Genomic DNA, 16,058 nt, shown 5'->3' with positions numbered 1-16,058 from the left:
GTAGCAATCATTATAACTATGTATGTAGGTCTTCACGGCACATCATAACCACCTGTGATATATAATGCATATTCATTAATGGTTATTAGTATGGTGACTAGGCTGCTATACAGACATAGAATATTATAAACTGCCATATGATTCTATAAGTGGACTTTGTCAGCTTTAAGTAAAGTGACAAAAGGGTAGTGTTGTTATGAACAGATATAAGATTCTATAAGTGGACTTTGTCAGCTTTAAGTAAAGTGACAAAAGGGTAGTGTTGTTATGAACAGATATAAGATTCTATAAGTGGACTTTGTCAGCTTTAAGTAAAGTGACAAAAGGGTAGTGTTGTTATGAACAGATATAAGATTATTATAAGATAAGACATTATGAACTTGTTAAAACAAATGAGTGCTCTGACAGTAAATACAACAGGATACAGATGAAAACCCTTTTATTTGTAATTCAGCACTTGCTGAACATTGCACAGAGCATTGATAGGGTGTGAGAAAAAAACCCAGCAAACAGCAAACAACAAACGTGCTGTAGACAAGTTATTAATTATGTGAGGCATGAAATGTTAATGCACAGCCACAACAGCCACTGTGTTGCGATCCACCCCAACAGCATCAAATGCCGCTTTCATGGACTTCCCATTCTTGAAGGCTTCCAGGGCGGCCACATCTCAATATAACTCCTTTGGTGTTCCTCACTAAACAGAAAGAGGCATAAGAAGAAAAAGGTACATGTTCATATACCTGAAATAGTAACTCAAGACACCAATCAGAACTTGATGGTAAATTCCAGCAAAGCAACATCAACATTTCTGAAATGTTTTCTTTTTAAAGCCACAGCACACCCTCTCATTGCATTTTATACAGAAACCTTCATTACTATGAAACCCATTATGTTCTTACTGAAACCAATGTGAAAGCATTTGCCTCATATGGTTTTGTATGGTTAAAGAAAGCAGAGCAAAGCTGCCTTCACTTATTTTCACTGAAAAAAAATATTAATACTCTCTACCTTACAATTTGTTACAGGTTGCTTTCTTGTCTTTTTTATATTGCTACTTACCCCAGTGCCCTCGTATCGTGCATGGTCTGCACAAAGGGAGGGTGCACAGCTGGGAACGGCTACCTTCTTAACACCTAAGAACAGTTTATCTAGTTAATTTGGTTTTATTTTTCAACAGAACCTTGTCAGGCTAACCTGTTATTTCATGACAAACCACAACATGTTACTTATTTTAGTGAAACTTACACTCTAGGTTTGATGAGGAGGTCAACGTTGTGCTGTTGCTCGCTCCCGCTGCTCGAGTCGAGTGACTTCACGTGTTCGTTTTCTGCTCATTGCTGCAGGGACAGCATATCGTTAATATTAGCTAGCGAACCCGGTCAAGCACAACACTTTTTATTCAATAAAGTTAGTTTGCTACAAACAGAATTAACCAGAACCGTAATATGTACCTTCCATGTTTACCACAATTTCGATATTGATACGTCAATCACACAAGGTCATCCTATTCGATAGATTACTCTATTGAGGAGCATCTCTTGTTAGCTAGATAGATACGTTAGCTAGCAAGCTAGTTTGACAAAGATAGTTTTTAAGGGGCAAGCTTATTATGAATAATCATATTGTAACATACAGGTCTGATAGAAGCAACTATCTGTAAACTCTTACCTTCTCAGTCCAAAGTCTCTCATGTTCTTGAGCGTGTTTTCAGGTCTGAAAGCTGTAAGACCATCGACGTTTGTTTGACTGGTTGATTTCATTGGTCCAAAAGCGCGCGATGTCAAAGGTTATGCTTTTTTATTTTAATGTTTCGTCATTTCTGCTACCATCAATATTTATTGTGTACGAACATTGGTTTTGGAGTAGAAACAGTTACTGTGAAGTTACAAATATTAATTAGTAAAACCACACTGCACTACTGTCCACTACTGCACACTGACAAACGTCGATGGTCTTACAGCTTTCAGACCTGAGAGCACGCTCAAGAACATCAGGGACTTTGGACTGAGAAGGTAAGTTTACAGATAGTTGCTTCTATCAGACCTGTATGTTACAATATGATTATTCGTATTGGCAGTGTAGGATTTCGAAATGTTTGACCAGACAATATTAATCAGTTTGTTAATTAGTGTAAGCTTGCCCCTTAAAAACTATCTTTGTCAAACTAGCTTGCTAGCTAACGTATCTATCTAGCTAACAAGAGATGCTCCTCAATACGACAATTCAACGTGACGTAACTTACTTCCGGGTGGCTAACGTCGCCCCTGCCCATAGTAAACCTTAACAAACCAACAGGATTTTCCATGTAATTTAACCAGGCTACAAACACGTTTATTCATAATTGTGAATATGATAACAACACGTTTTATGAGTATGATCTTGTGAACTGAAAAAGAGACGTTCCCGATGTCGTTGCTGTTGATATTTGTTAGCGAGTAACGGTCATATTGTAATGGTTTATTGTATCAAACTCGTAGTGACTGAGATCGCTACAATATCCAACTTAACGATGAACAATTTTCAGGACTGTTTGTAGCTTTCCAGCTATCTGTCTGGACACAAGAATGTTTCCCATACAGATATTAATAAAGTACATATCTATCTATCTTATTGACAGTATTGAAAACTTTGTCATTGTATTGTAGATGAGCAGTTTTAAGGGTTTGTGCTCTCTTAGCAGATGTGGTTGGACTGGAGTTAGCTAACTCAGGTCCCAGGTGTTGTGATTGGGCAAAATCAGTGTGATCAGCAGGGTTTGGCCGACCTGCATTATAAAAAAGATTAAGTAACCGTATCATAGCCAAGCCAGATCACGCCACTGTGTGTGGTTTGTTTATTTACAACAACGGGACTAGCATTCTCACGCTAGCAAGCTTGCACGATATGCTACCCAACGTTATGCTACCATTATGCTACCCAACAGCAACCCAACAAAAACGTTTTATAAATGACCTGTGAGAAAATGTCTTCCGCAAATCCGGTCATGAGTGGTTGGTTGCCAAGCCTGTCCACAGTTTGGTACCGTTAGATGGAACGAGACCGCCCGGTAAACGTACTAAGGCTGGATCTGTGCTAGCGTTATCCACCTGTCTTAGTCTCTGTATCCAGATTTTCTGTTGGGTCGATTTAGATTTTACCGTGGGAAAACGAAAAAAAGCCTAAACCTAATTCTTTACATTCCGTGGTACATCTGGTATTACAACCCCAAACACAACACGTCTTCGGCATGACGTTAATCGATTCGTAAATTAACTACTATTGTACTGTCCTCGTTGAGGTGTGATAACTTCACTAGACAGCGAGCTAAACTCTTATATTTCATAAAGATGAAGAATGTCTTGTATTCTTGTTTGCAGATTTATTCTTCAAATTGTACTGAATCCACGACAATAAATTCAAGTGATCAAAGGGTGAAAGAGTAAACTAGAAACACAAAAAGCTAAATGTTGCAATTAGCCAAGTCACCTAGTTCCATGAAGTAAAGAAAGCACATGTTAAGCTAACTGTTAACATTTCCTAATAGCATCCACGTTTTTAACATTGCCTTTTTTAGCATTATAACTACGTTTTTAAACAATGAAATGAACTTAGTTATAACAAGATACAGCGATGCCTCTGCTGGGGAATCAACCTGTAATAAGGAATCTCTCCGGTGTAATGACCGTCAGCCTGCCGTTTCTACATTATTCTGAACAATTTTACCTGCCTACTTCCTGCACGGCTCAAAATTACAACGTCAAAATCAAAGTCTGGATGAAACTGAAATTTTTACAAATTCGACCATTCAAAATAAATGCCTAGAGGCAGAACAACTATAAACTACTATGCTATGCTACTATACTAACAACTGTTGACAGGATGACAGTTAGCCACCCGGAAGTACCTTGGCAACCTTTGTTTACAAACATTCTGATTAGGAGTTCCGTTCTGCTAGCAACGATAACCCACAATAACCCCAGGAAGTAAAACGAAACGAGGAAGTAAAATGAGTTTGTTGTATCAAATGAAAGGTTTTTACAACAAACAACCCTGTTAATCGACTGGGTAATATAAAAACCTTTTATATGCAACGAGTTTTATTGTTCCATTTGTCCTAATGATCGGGAAAATAGTTAAAAGCGTGTTTGAAAGTTATAGTAGCCTATTTGTCATTATAAAGTCCTAATCTGTCTACTCGCTAGATCAGACTTTATAATGGTATTTTGTTAACTGTGCATTATATTAACTTGCTTTAAAACAAGGTAAGATATAGTGAGTTCATTTTAAGCGTACAGGATACTTTGATAATGACTAAGATGTAGCTGAAAATTGACAATTAATATTACTTTCATAGTAACATCAAAATGGGTTAAAAACGATTCACTGATGTTACAAAAGTATGATTTTCTTGTTTAAATATAGGGAACACTGTAGGGGTGGGGGAAAAAATCGATTTTTCGATTTCTCTCGATTCTCTCTAGAACGATTCTGTCTCGATTCAGAAAAGTTCATAATCGATTTTTTAATAAAAAAAAAAAAAAAATTTTTTTTTTTTTTTTTTTTTTTTTTTTACACATTCATTTTGTGTTGAAATGCAAGCTGCATCAATTATTGCATTGTTCATAGAAAGTCATAATTGTGACAAGGACACACTTTTTCTCTAATAAAAAAATTGATCTGTTGATTTTCTTTAATTATCAAACACAAAGTAGGAAGTGATTTGAGACTCAAATGTTTTAAAAATCGAGATGCATCGATAATCGTTTTATCGGTTTAGAATTGATAATCGATAATCGGCTTAGAATCGAGAATCGGTTTAGAATCGAGAATCGGTTTAGAATCGAATCGTTGACCTCTGAATCGGAATCGAATCGAATCGTGAGGTGCCAAGAGATTCCCACCCCTAGAACACTGACTAAACAGGCATCATTGCAAATATTGTAGTAAGAAACAGTAAAACACACAACAATCTGCTGATAAAAGGATTATGTCTTCAATAAAGTTGGTTGAACATGTTCAGAACACTGTAAAGAAAGGGTAAAAAATGTTTAGCAGTAATTAATCTGGCCATTCACTGTGAAAAAACACTTGACACACAGATCACACAGGTGAAAAGGGATTATCTCCAATGCCAGGGTATTGCCATGTGACACGTATCAAACTTTGCTGATGAAACTAAAGATTGTGTCTCAATGAAAGGGGGGTGGAATATGTTCAGGACACTCCAAACATTAAATAAAATGTGTGAAGTAGTTTGAGATTTACGTCCCTGAATGCTCCACAATACTCTAAACATAGGTGATCAGACAGGCGATAATGCATTGTCTTCAATGGTAGGGCCATGTGACATGTATCACTCTTTGCTGAAAAAACTAAAGATTGTGTCTCAATGAAAGGGGGGTGGAATATGTTCAGGACACTCCAAACATTAAATAAAATGTGTGAAGTAGTTGAGATTTACGTCCCTGAATGCTCCACAATACTTTAAACATAGGTGATCAGACAGGCGAAAATGCATTATCTTCAATGGCAGGGCCATGTGACATGTATCGCTCTTTGCTGAAAAAACTAAAGATTGTGTCTCAATGAAAGGGGGGTGGAATATGTTCAGGACACTCCAAACATTAAATAAAATGTGTGAAGTAGTTGAGATTTACGTCCCTGAATGCTCCACAATACTTTAAACATAGGTGATCAGACAGGCGAAAATGCATTATCTTCAATGGCAGGGCCATGTGACATGTATCACTCTTTGCTGAAAAAACTGAAGATTGTGTCTCAATGAAAGGGGGGTGGAATATGTTCAGGACACTCCAAACATTAAATAAAAATGTGTGAAGTAGTTGAGATTTACGTCCCTGAGTTCTCCACAATACTTTAAACGTACGTGTCACATGGCCCTGCCATTGAACATAATGCATTTTCGCCTGTCTGATCACCTATGTTTAAAGTATTGTGGAGCATTCAGGGACGTAAATCTCAACTACTTCACACATTTTATTTAATGTTTGGAGTGTCCTGAACATATTCCACCCCCCTTTCATTGAGACACAATCTTTAGTTTTTTCAGCAAAGAGTGATACATGTCACATGGCCCTGCCATTGAAGATAATGCATTTTCGCCTGTGTGTAGGCCTATGTTTAAAGTATTGTGGAGCCTTCAGGGACGTAAATCTCAACTACTTCACACATTTTATTCAATGTTTGGAGTGTCCTGAACATATTCCACCCCCCTTTTATTGAGACACAATCTTTAGTTTAATCAGCAAAGTGTAATACGTATCACATGGCCCTGCCATTGAACATAATGCATTTTCGCCTGTGTGTAGGCCTATGTTTAAAGTATTATGGAGCATCCAGGGACGTAAATCTCAACTACTTCACACATTTTATTTAATGTTTGGAGTGTCCTGAACATATTCCACCCCCCTTTCATTGAGACACAATCTTTAGTTTTTTCAGCAAAGAGCGATACATGTCACATGGCCCTGCCATTGAAGATAATGCATTTTCGCCTGTCTGATCACCTATGTTTAAAGTATTGTGGAGCCTTCAGGGACGTAAATCTCAACTACTTCACACATTTTATTTAATGTTTGGAGTGTCCTGAACATATTCCACCCCACTTTTATTGAGACACAATCTTTAGTTTCATCAGCAAAGTGTGATACGTGTCACATGGCAATACCCTGGCATTGGAGATAATCCCTTTTCACCTCTGTGATCTGTGTGTCAAGTGTTTTTTCACAGTGAATGACCAGAATAATGACTGCTAAACATATTTTACCCTTTCTTTACAGTTCTGAACAAGTTCAACCAACTTTAATGAAGGCATAATCCTTTTATCAGCATATTGGGGTGTGTTTTACTTTTTCTTAATACAATATTGTCTGTTTAGTCATTGCTCATTATATTAAAACAAGAAAACCATACTTTTGTAACATCAGTGAATCGTTTTTAACCCATTTTGATGTTACTATGAAATTAATATCTCTGATAGTTTAAGAAAACACGGGGCTAATACGGGACTTTTATTTTGAAAAATCGTAACCGGAAGTCGCTCGAGCTCATTTGCCTATAGTTGCTCACTGAACGCTGCTCTGATTAGGTCTATAGAGTAATCTATCGAATAGGATGACCTTGTGTGATTGACGTATCAATATCGAAATTGTGGTAAACATGGAAGGTACATATTACGGTTCTGGTTAATTCTGTTTGTAGCAAACTAACTTTATTGAATAAAAAGTGTTGTGCTTGACCGGGTTCGCTAGCTAATATTAACGATATGCTGTCCCTGCAGCAATGAGCAGAAAACGAACACGTGAAGTCACTCGACTCGAGCAGCGGGAGCGAGCAACAGCACAACGTTGACCTCCTCACCAAACCTAGAGTGTAAGTTTCACTAAAATAAGTAACATGTTGTGGTTTGTCAAGAAATAACAGGTTAGCCTGACAAGGTTCTGTTGAAAAATAAAACCAAATTAACTAGATAAACTGTTCTTAGGTGTTAAGAAGGTAGCCGTTCCCAGCTGTGCACCCTCCCTTTGTGCAGACCATGCACGATACGAGGGCACTGGGGTAAGTAGCAATATAAAAAAGACAAGAAAGCAACCTGTAACAAATTGTAAGGTAGAGAGTATTAATATTTTTTTTCAGTGAAAATAAGTGAAGGCAGCTTTGCTCTGCTTTCTTTAACCATACAAAACCATATGAGGCAAATGCTTTCACATTGGTTTCAGTAAGAACATAATGGGTTTCATAGTAATGAAGGTTTCTGTATAAAATGCAATGAGAGGGTGTGCTGTGGCTTTAAAAAGAAAACATTTCAGAAATGTTGATGTTGCTTTGCTGGAATTTACCATCAAGTTCTGATTGGTGTCTTGAGTTACTATTTCAGGTATATGAACATGTACCTTTTTCTTCTTATGCCTCTTTCTGTTTAGTGAGGAACACCAAAGGAGTTATATTGAGATGTGGCCGCCCTGGAAGCCTTCAAGAATGGGAAGTCCATGAAAGCGGCATTTGATGCTGTTGTTGTGGATCGCAACACGGTGGCTGTTGTGGCTGTGCATTAACATTTCATGCCTCACATAATTAATAACTTGTCTACAGCACGTTTGTTGTTTGCTGTTTGCTGGGTTTTTTTCTCACACCCTATCAATGCTCTGCGCAATGTTCAGCAAGTGCTGAATTACAAATAAAAGGGTTTTCATCTGTATCCTGTTGTATTTACTGTCAGAGCACTCATTTGTTTTAACAAGTTCATAATGTCTTATCTTATAATAATCTTATATCTGTTCATAACAACACTACCCTTTTGTCACTTTACTTAAAGCTGACAAAGTCCACTTATAGAATCTTATATCTGTTCATAACAACACTACCCTTTTGTCACTTTACTTAAAGCTGACAAAGTCCACTTATAGAATCTTATATCTGTTCATAACAACACTACCCTTTTGTCACTTTACTTAAAGCTGACAAAGTCCACTTATAGAATCATATGGCAGTTTATAATATTCTATGTCTGTATAGCAGCCTAGTCACCATACTAATAACCATTAATGAATATGCATTATATATCACAAAGGTGGTTATGATGTGCCGTGAAGACCTACGTACATAGTTATAATGATTGCTACAATGACTTATAGCTACTTTTTAAAGGCATTATGAATGTTCTTATAGGGCCTCATGTATGCAGGCTTCATAGGATTCATGATGACACACAAACTTATGATCACATATTTATAATGCATCATTCTATCTTAGATTATAACCTTTTATAATTAACTGACATAACGTATCAGAGCGGTGGTTATGAGTCATTGTGGAGATGCTATATATAGTTATAAAGAGTGCTACAATGACTTATAGCTACTTTTTAACGTCATCATTAATGTCCTTATAGGACCTTATAAAGGCAGGCTTCGTAGAAGTGTTACCCAACAGATAGACTGACGATCACATATTTATAATGCATTATTCCGTCTTTAATTATAACCATTCATAATGAACTGATATAATGTATCATAAAGGTGGTTATGAGTCATCATGAAGACATTATACGTAGTTATAACGATTGCTACAATGACTTATAGCTACGTTATAAGTCATTATTAAGGCCCTTATAATGCCCTTATAGGGCCTTATAACGCTGGGCTTCATAGAAAGTGTTACCAAATTAACCACATGATTTGGATGCGGATCAGCCGTTAACGAACCGATATTTGCTGTTCTCAATCAGCTCGCTAATCTTAACGGGCTAAAAGGCCAATTGATTAACTTAGCTTCAACCCTATGACGAACGGGCCCCAGGACAGACAGAACTTAAATAGCAGAGGGGGAACTAGACAACAAAACACACTATACTAAACAAGGGGAATTAACAAGACACAGGAGAAACCAATCAGGCAAACAAACAGGGTGATTAACAACGCAGGTGTGGTAGGTGACAGAAAAAAACAGGAAGTGGCAGAGGGCAGGTGGGGGCGGAGTTTCAGGACAAAGGCAGAAAACACATGGCATGACAAAACAAACACAAGAAGCACATGACAAAATAAACAAACACAAGAAGCGCATGGTGGGAACAAGGAAACACAAAGGAAAAATGGCAGACAGGAAGTAACATAAGAGCACAGGAGGGAAACAAAGTAAAAGCACAAGACAGACAAGGCACAATCCTAATACTTTTACCAAGCCCTTCCTCTGGTCCACCGACATAGACCATATTTAAGTGGGTTTTATCCTGTTCACTCTATCCAGTGGCAGCCTTGCTATTCCCTGTAAGCACTTCTGGCAGCCATGGAGTCCTCTTTTTTTAAATGTGCCTATATATATAATATATAATATATATGTGTGTGTGTGTGTGTGTGTGTGTGTGTGTGTGTGTGTGTGTGTGTGTGTGTGTGTGTGTGTGTGTGTGTGTGAGCACATGACAGTGCTGGCCTGAGTTTATCAGTAGGTGCATGCATTCAGCATGCCTGTGTGTGTGTGTGTGTGTGTGTGTGTGTATGTGTGCACATTTTGCAAAAACATGTTTTTCTGCATTTGTGAATAGCATAGACATGTGTGAGGACACGTGTGTGTGTGTGTGTGTGTGTGTGTGTGTGTGCTCAGTTAAAGTGTCTCTTCCCTTCAATACATTCAGGATAAAAGATTGACAGCTTCAACATGGAATTGGATGAATAGGCTCCCCTTCAAGTGATCTCTCCCCCTGCCTTCCCCCATCTCTCCCTCTCTCCCTCTCTCTCTTTCTCTCTTGTCTTCTTTTAGCCTCTCATCATCTTTCTTTGCAATTCATGATTTTCTTGTCTTTCTGAGGGAGAGGTCTTGGCTGTTAAATCCGATCAAATTCTTTATAATCTCAATAGAGGGATCAGACGTGTGTGTGTGTGTGTGCATGTGTGCATGTAAGTGTGTGTGTGTGTGTGTGTGTGTGTGTGTGTGTGTGTGTGTGTGTGTGTGTGCGTGCGTGCGTGCGTGCGTGCGTGCGTGCGTGCGTGCGTGCGTGCGTGCGTGCGTGTGTGTGTCAGAGAGAGACTGTGTATGAATATGTGCCGTGGGGGGTCAGCAAACACAATAGCCTATTCCTTGATCTTCACAAAACGTCTCGGTTACTTACGTAACCTCGGTTCCTTAAGCAGGAACCAGATATAACAGTATGGTACTTGACGTCAGTCATGGGGTACAAATCGAAGCATTTATCTATTCACGCCTGAAAGGCCGCGAGATCTGTCAGCGCGCGCTCCTGGCCCCGCCTGCCAGGAGTACTATAATATCATTACGCGCCCTCAGATCTGCCTTGGAAAGAAACTGAGCAAGACAATCAATCCAAGGTAACACTGTACACGCCAACTTTGTTATATCTGGTTCCTGCTTAAGGAACCGAGGTTACATAAGTAACCAAGACGTTCCTTATCGCAGTTCACTGCGATATAACAGTATGGGACCCTATACATTCCCGCGTGATAATACAGTGGCAGCCAATTACACACACCAGCTTTACTGAAGCCTTTGCCCTCATAGAGGTTCATACGGCCGCTGGCGGTGAACATATTAACAGGGCAACCTTTGTCATAGGCGGCAAGGATCGCGATCCTGCGCCTGTAGGAAACCACCCTGGAGTGTTTCATGTGCAACAAACATGTAGACACCGATGAACACACTTATCATATACATCGTTCTCAGGTCAGGGGATTCAGAGATCGCTTGCCTGCAGAACACCATGAATTTAACAGGGCCACCTTTATCATAGGCGACAGGGATCCGTGATCCTGCGCCCGTAAGAAAACCCTGGGATGTTTCATGTGCAACATAACATGTAGACACTAATGAACACACTTATCATATATATCGTTCTCAGGCCAAGGGATTCAGAGATTGCTTGCCCGCAGAACGCTATGAAGAAAACTAGGTTCAGCCACATCTAACATATAGAATCTAATGAAAGTGTGGCGAGAACTCCAGCTTGCAGCTTTGCAAATATCTTCCACTGAGACGCCCTTTAGTAAGGCCCAGGAAGACGAGACCCCCCGCGTAGAGTGCGCATGCAACTTCTCCGGGGGATCTAAAGACAAGCTCTTATAAGACAACACGATAGCCTCTACTATCCAACGGGAGAGGCTCGGTTTTGATAGAGGTCTGCCTTTTGCGCGTGCACCGAAGCACACGAATAGCTGATCTGACTGTCTGAAAGCTCTAGTGCGCTCTGCGTAACAGCGGAGAGCGCGCACTGGACAGAGCTTATTCAAACGTTACTCCTCTGCTGACGCAAAAGGAGGAGGCGAGAAAACTGCTAATTCAATCACCTGATTGCGGAATGGGGTTACCACCACTTTAGGTGTGTAAGCAGCATTAGGTCGCATAACCACTCTGTCACCAGCGATCGAGAACTGAAGGCACGATGGACTGACTGACAGGGCTTGCATGTCACCAACGCGTTTTGCTGACGTTAACGCCAGCAGCAGCGCGGTCTTTAAAGAGACAAACTTTATGTCCACTGTCTCCAGGGGCTCGAACGGAGGCCCTGTGAGAGCACGTAACACCACTAGCAGATCCCAAGAGGGTATGAGGTGTCTCTCTGGCACCCTGAGCCGTCTCACCCCCGCCATAAAGCGTGACGCTAGCGGGTGACTGCCAGGAGAACTGCCATTAATGCCTGCGTGGCAGCCTGAAATGGCAGCCATGTACACTTTGAGAGTAGAAGCCGCCTTCCCCTCATCAAACAACTGCTGTAGGAATTCTAGAATAACGCCCAGCGCGCAGTTAATGGGGTCGTGCTGACGCGCAGCACACCACCGCTCAAAACTGCGTCACTTCAGCGTATACAGAGCCCGTGTTGATACAGCTCGGGCACTCTGTATTGTAGCCACCACCGCGTCCGACAAGCCTGACGCTATGAGCCTGCACCTTTCAGGAGCCAGGCTCTGAGACGCCACCACTCCGGATGTGGGTGCCACACTGTCCTGTGCGCCTGCGTTAGGAGGTCTCTCCGCAGAGGCAGCTCCCAAGGCTGCTGCACTGACATATTGACCAGATCTGCCGCCCACGGCTGATTGGGCCAGTGGGGGGCTATCGATATCAATTCCCTGCCCTCGTCCGCAATCCTGCACAGCACCTGCTGGAGGAGCGGGATCGGGGGAAAAGCATATAGGGGTAGAGCTGGCCACTGGTGGCCCAGCGCGTCTATGCCTAGTGGGGGATCGTCGCCCCCTAGCAAGAACCAGAGCGGGCAGCAGGTGTTCTGCCTGTTCGCGAACAGGTCCACCTGCGCCTGGAAAAAACGCACCCAGATCTGACCTATCACTTGTGGGTGAAGGCACCAGTCTGCTGCTCGAGGATCGCCCCTCGATAACAGGTCCGCACCGTAGTTGAGGTGACCTGGTATATGAACTGCCCTGAGGGACAGGACGTGCCTCGCCAGTGTTGTCCGTCCTCACTAGTACATGCTGACCACTCAGCCTGGGCAGAAAGTGTTGTAGAGCTAGGACTACTGTTCGCAGCTCTAACACATTTATGTGAGACGCGGCCTCTGTCACTGACCAGAGACCGTTCACGCCTCTCCCTTCGCAGACCGCTCCCCAGCCTTTTGTGGAAGCGTCTGTGGTCACCACCACGCGACGCGACACTATGCCCATAGTGCCCAACGCGGCGAGAAACCAGGGGGTTCTCCAGATCGCCAGGGCTTTCCTGCATCTGGAGGACACCACTACTCTGCGATGCCTGTCTGTGACTGCGTTGAGCTTCATAGACAGGTACCATATTTGGAATGGCCGCATGCGCAACATCCCCAGCGGGAGCGCTATAGCGGCCGACGCCATCATTCCTAACAGGCGTTGGCAGCACAGCGACGAGACTGACTGTCCCCGTCGGAACTGGCGCACGCATGTTTTGATGGCATTTATCCGTTCTTGAGACAGCCTGACCTCCATGGAGGTGGAGTCTAAAATCATACCCAGAAAATGCGTAACTTGCCTGGGGCAGAGAACGCTCTTTTCTCTGTTTATTACAAAGCCCAGTCGATACAGGTGCGCCACCACTAGATGGCCGTCCTGCACTGCTGCAGCCTTTGAATGAGAAGCAATTAACCAGTCGTCCAAATAATTGTAAACGCGTAAGCCGCGTAGGCGTAATGGGGCGACGGCTGCCTCTACGCACTTTGTAAATACCCTCGGCGCTAGGGACAGGCCGAATGGGAGTGCGTTGAATTGGTACGCTATTCCTCCGAACGCAAACCTCAGATATCTCCGATGTCTGTGGTGGATCGGAATGTGGAAATAAGCGTCTTTTAAGTCTATCGTGATAAACCAATCGTTTGGTCTTATAAACTGCACAAGCTTGCGTGGGGTCAACATTCTGAACCGTAGCGGCATGAGTGCTTTGTTTAACACACGTAGATCTAATATTGGCCGATAATTCCCATCTCTTTTGGGTACGAGGAAGTAACGGCTGTAGAAGCCTGCATTTTCCTCCTTGGGAGGGACTCTGTTTATTGCTTCCTTTCTGAGCAGGGAGATTATCTCTTCTCGTAGGAAGTGAGACTGTTCTTGCTGCACCACAGACTGTATCACTCCGCTGAATGGCGGAGGGGAACGGGCGAATTGCAGCACGTAACCCCTTGTGATCGTCTTTAGCACCCATTGTGACACTGCACATGCGCGCCAACTCTCCGCACAACCAGGGAGGTTGTGCTTTGAGTTGAATTTGTCGGGGACTAACCCGCTCATGGTCAATGAGTCTAAGCCTAGATCTACACCCACTCCGCCTAGGGAGGGAGACAAGATCTGGGGCTGCCCCCTCATGTTTTTGAAAAAAATGTGTGGGTGCGATTGCACTGTGTGCATCGCGGGGGGAGTTGCACAAGCATGCCTGGGCACTGCGCCATCTGGGACAGGAGTTAGGACATATGATTGTGGTGCTTGTGAAAACCTGCTTACCGTGCTGGACATGATTTCCACATGTGAGCGACGGGCTGATTTCTGTGGAGGCGGTGTGGACTCCACCGCTCACCCCTGTGTGACGAGTGGCTGACTGTCACGGTCAGGAAGCCTGAGGTCTCCCTCTGCCTCGCCCGCGGCGAGCGGAGTGCTGCCGCGGAGCCTGGGCTGTGCTCTGGGCAGGGCGCGCAGCTGGTCCCTGTGCTGCAGGCTGCGCTGGAGGGCGGAAGGGGTGTCTCTGCCAGCCTCGCCCGGTGGACACCTTTGCTGGAGGCGCTGGCGAGAGGAACCCGCTTCTCTTCTGGCCCGGTGCGGGTGTGGTGTGTCCTGAGGAGGACGTCTCACCCGTGCCACTAGAGCGAGGCATCCAAGCCTGGAATACCTCTCTGCTCTTCTGCTGTTCTTCGAACTTGGCAGCCATTGTGACCACTGCCTCCCCGAAGGCGTCCTGGACAGAGACCGGGGCGTCGAGGAGTGGTGCTTTTTCTCTGTCTGACAGCTTAGCCAGTGATAGCCACAGAGACCTCTGGGTAGCCACCGCGGCACCTATCACCCTCCCCAGTGCCTGTGACGTGCACCGAGTTAGTCTGAGCGACAGATCAGTCGCGCGACGGAGTTCTGCCACAGACGGGTGATCTTCCCCCAGCGACAAGGCAAGCTCAGTCAGGAGCTTTGCCTGGTAGCGCTGTAGCAATGCAGCCGTATTGGTCGTGCAGGCAGCCTGCCCTGCAGCCAAGTAGGACTTCTCTGCCAGCTGAGCCTGGTGTCTGCCCACCCGCGTGGGCAGGAGAGGCTTCTGTCCGAAACGCATCGTGGGGGAGGCGGGCGAGAGGTAGCCCGCTACTGCATCCTCCACCTGAGGAAAGGAAAGGTAGCCCCTCTCCTTAGCCATGTGGAGCTGCATGTAGGGCGCGAACCCCGGCACCAGGGCTCGGCCCGAGTAGGGTATCGCCCATGTCGCCTGCAGTTCCTCGTGCACCTCCTCAAAAAAGGGGATGCAGCTGGGAACTGACGCGGCGGAGCCAGCATAAAACTCCCCGTCCAGCAGCGAGGACCGCACGCTCGGAGGGGGAGGGACAGGGAGCCCGAGGCAGCTGGCTGCTCTCAGCGCAACCTCGTGGAGTTGCTGGCCCAGGAGCCGAGACGAGGTTGGAGGTGTCTCCACCCGCATCCTAACGTCATGGCTCGTCTGCATTGCTTCAGCGATTGAGCTGTGCTCATCGGAGAAGTCTAGCAGACTATCATCATCCAGGCTGATGTCCAGCTCGAGTTCAGGCTGGACACCGCTTGGTTGAAGCTCCTCAGCCTCGCTGCCCGCAGCCCCAGGGCTGACAGGCGGCGGAGACGGGGAGAGACCCGGGAGCGGAGCTGCCGCTGCAAGGCGACTGCTCACGCTCACCAAGTCCAAGGCTGAAGACGCACTCATTCCTACTGGGGCGTCAGCCCCGGATGGAACCAGTGCAGTCTCCTCGGCGTCCTTGCGCTTCCAGAACGCAAGGCGCCTGGTAGCCTTAGCTAGCGGGAGGCTAGCACAGATGGAACAGACAGGGGCTTTGCCCGAAAGCGCGCCGTCTGCGTGGTCCCTGCCTAGGCAGGTCACGCACCGACGGTGGCAGTCGCCCTTGGGACGGACGTGAC

The 16,058-nt window shown here is 44.2% G+C and overlaps 2 long non-coding RNA genes and 1 pseudogene across 2 annotated transcripts; 1 reads left to right on the top strand and 2 right to left on the bottom strand.

The window, feature by feature from the left end:
* Window positions 1-514: 514 nt before the first annotated feature.
* LOC122133534 lies at window positions 515-1,740 on the bottom strand. Its single transcript, XR_006152846.1, has 4 exons — window positions 1,672-1,740; window positions 1,249-1,340; window positions 1,063-1,136; window positions 515-697 (listed from the first exon to the last, which is right to left on the bottom strand). It is a non-coding gene; the product is annotated as an uncharacterized LOC122133534 (long non-coding RNA).
* Window positions 1,741-1,916: 176 nt separating this feature from the next.
* LOC122133535 lies at window positions 1,917-7,560 on the top strand. The gene is made up of 3 exons (XR_006152847.1): window positions 1,917-2,015; window positions 7,283-7,374; window positions 7,487-7,560. It is a non-coding gene; the product is annotated as an uncharacterized LOC122133535 (long non-coding RNA).
* Window positions 7,561-7,905: 345 nt separating this feature from the next.
* On the bottom strand, window positions 7,906-12,401 carry LOC122133512 (annotated as a pseudogene).
* Between the last annotated feature and the right edge of the window lie 3,657 nt (window positions 12,402-16,058).

The sequence above is a fragment of the Clupea harengus genome, chromosome 15 (genome assembly GCF_900700415.2).
Source record: "Clupea harengus chromosome 15, Ch_v2.0.2, whole genome shotgun sequence".
Taxonomy (NCBI): Eukaryota; Metazoa; Chordata; class Actinopteri; order Clupeiformes; family Clupeidae; genus Clupea; species Clupea harengus.
This window is presented reverse-complemented; position numbering and strand designations above follow the sequence as displayed.